General features: G+C 38.2%; 1 protein-coding gene across 1 annotated transcript in view; it reads left to right on the forward strand.

Moving 5' to 3' along the window:
- Positions 1–2068: 2068 nt before the first annotated feature.
- Positions 2069–3058, forward strand: part of LOC119594058 (sex determination protein fruitless-like) — a 63112-nt gene continuing 62122 nt past the window's right edge. Inside the window, exon 1 of the mRNA XM_037943095.1 lies at positions 2069–2143. The gene's annotated coding sequence lies outside the window, so the exon portion shown is untranslated. The remainder of the gene's footprint in view (positions 2144–3058) is intronic.

Below are 3058 nucleotides of genomic sequence, written 5' to 3' on the forward strand. Positions count from 1 at the left end.
TTTTAATAAAGAAACAGATACAATGAGGCCTATATAAAGAAAATCCCCATCCCTTTCTGACTTGTAGATAAAACTGTTATTTGCCTATAAAAGTACTGATTTATTTTTTTAGGGGTTTACAACCCTTTTTCACTTTAGGACCCCTTTCATTAATCCCAACCTAAGATAAAATTTAAAACCCAAAAACAAGAAAAAAAAAATTTGCTAGGGGTCAGGAAAGGGGGTTTTTAATACAACGGGCAGTGTCCCTTTTAAACCCAGCTTATCAGATTTTTTCGAAATTTTTGGCATAAAGTTTTCTTGATATTTTTTAAAAAATAAAAAAATGTGAATTTTTCCTTCCATAAACCCATTAACCCCAACCCTCCATTAATGATGCACTACTATTAGAGAAAAACAAGCTCCAGACCGTTGAGCGAATGGCACGGGAATCGTTGTGATGCGGTGCCATTTGCTACTTGGTCTATAACAGCCTTGTCATAATATCAATGGGTGCAATCTCAATTTGTTTCCCTAACAAGAATCTAAAAGCCTTTAATTTCTTAGGAAGTATTGCCAAAAAAAATTAAAAAGTGATTTGTAGGGACTACCAAAAGAACTCCATTGATTTCCTAACTTGAACATGAAGACCTTTTAGTTTCCTATAACTTGTTTATCTTCAGATATATTTCCGAAAGTTGTAATTCATATCAGATAAGATGGACTGTACAACAAACTCCAAATTAATGAATTTTACAGATAGATTCAAGAGATCTACCATATTCATGACATATTCCAATCAGATAAGTCCTTGGGTTGAGAAATTAAAAAATAATCACTTGCCTTTGCCTGTTTCCTATTTCCCCTCTGTTCTCTAATTTCCCCATAAATCCTGCTCACAGACACACCTCAAGAGACTGACTCAGATGACCAAAAATAGATGAAATAAACCATGGCTCTCAATGTTTACAAATCATCACTTTTCCTTTTTTCCTTTTTCCCCCCTTTGTTTTTTCCTCTTATTTCCTATATTCCCACGAGCTTAATTCCAGCCTGTGGACGTCGGGTTGAGACAGAGCAAGCAACAAAGGCTTCAAATAAATTCTCGAGTAAATCGTCAAGGTCGACCACAATTCTTTGTCTGCCAACCTCCCTCCTCTTTTTGCGTTGTGATTTTACTTTCTCATCGCCACCCTTCCTCTCTTCTCCTCTAGAATTACCTAAAAAGGTAAATTAATCCCATCCCAGCCGTAAAATTCTGAAGTACTGGTATATTTACCGAAAACCATAATGGCCCCAGAAGTGTAAACAAATCTGCTACTCTGACGACGACCCTTTTAATAGCTGGTTTTCCCTCTCTTAACCGCTAAAACCCCTTTAAAAATTACACCGTCAGTCACCTGTCGCCCTTGTCGGGGAGAATATCTTGTACTTCGACATAAGACTTCCGTGGAGCCCTAAGATCACCCTAAACAGTGCGAGTGTCTCCTCCTGGGGACATACGAACGCGGATATCAACAAACGTCACATGGCCAAAGAAAACGGGACATTTCCTCATTTTGGGTGATTTTCGCTCTTTTCACCGATGGGTGGGCCTAGTGGAACTTTCTGGGAAATTTTTGTTTTCCCTTCAGATTCTTGGGTGTCTGTTTTGGGCCCTGGTGATGTCCTTTTGTTCGTAATGAAGAAATTTAAATAGACTTCCTAGATTTAAAATTACCGCTTCGAGTAAGCTAGTGGTGTATCATCTTTTCTCATACTTCTACGTGAAAATCGAGTTTACGACATCACCAGATTACTTATCAAAAAGAAAAGAATAAAACAGGAATTTAAAACGTTATATGTCAATTCAACTTCAGAGTAAGACTTATAACTAATTCACGTTTAAGGTAATTATTTTGAATAATAATGTCAAACCTAGTTGATCCTCGAGGGAATGACAATATCAGAAGACAAACACAAAGAAGAAAAAGTATAAACACTATCTTGATATTGCATTCCAATTCAGCTCATGATGAAATATGAAAATAAAGTAGGAAAAAAAAACTTTCCAAAAACACACCTCGCCTCTTGTATATTACGGATTTTTTTTAAAGGAAAAAAATAAGGCGTTTTCTGAGACCCTGCCGATTTTATGAACATTTTTCTCCATTGTGATGAAATGGTGAGTTTGATAACATTAACCAGGCGCTTTTTCCTCGAAATCTGCTGCATGACAAGTGGTCTGTCCTTTTAGCGTTTTGAAAAGGAAGGAAATTATGAAAGAGAGATGATCAAATGTATTCATATTTATCTCTTTCTCAAAAAGTGTTAGACCACGAGATATATTTAGAGAGGTAAATAAAAGAAGTCTAAACTCAAAAAGTAGAGCCAAATTTTGGACGCCCAAAGGGACCCAAAACTACCTCCGTTTCTTTTTTGCGATGAAGATCAAGATTTTCAAAATTTAGTTTCCTTTCCAGTAACAAGTTCCAAGTTACTGTTAACATTATGCTTTGGGTTCCTTATAACCCAGGTATGGGGGAACAGAAGTCTGTCGAAAGCGGCCAAGAAATCAGCATGGTAAATTTTCGGAAGAGCCTTCCCGGGGCCTCCCCAGCCGGGCCCCCCCTTTGGGGGTGGGGGCAGAAGCCAACAGCCCCCGCCGCTATTGTCAAAAAAGTGTTCCCTTTCCCAATGTGTTTTTTTCCCCCTTACGAAAATTTTTGATTTTGCCGTTAGCGATGGAAGTTACGTAAATAAGGGTAATATTTTTAAAAAGGGGACCGCACCCCCTGGAACCTTTGTCATATTCAGACACATTAAAACCCCTTTTTTCAGTCCGGGCGGGTTCTGGTCAGCTTGATGGCTGCAGGGAGTCAAGCAGCAGTAATGGCTGACAATTGTGAGAGCAGGAAGTCGGGGTGTAAAAGGTGTGTAAGGTCGAAGTGGCAGAGTTTTGTATGGAGAGAGATAGAGATATGTAGTTTTTCACTTTAAAGGGAACCCCGTATATATTTTTCCTGTTTTTGTTGGAAAAGCGGTTTCAGAAGTATAGAGCTGGGAGGGGTATTTTAATAAGTTTTTTTCAGGTACTAGG

The sequence above is a fragment of the Penaeus monodon genome, chromosome 33 (assembly GCF_015228065.2).
Source record: "Penaeus monodon isolate SGIC_2016 chromosome 33, NSTDA_Pmon_1, whole genome shotgun sequence".
NCBI lineage: Eukaryota > Metazoa > Arthropoda > Malacostraca > Decapoda > Penaeidae > Penaeus > Penaeus monodon.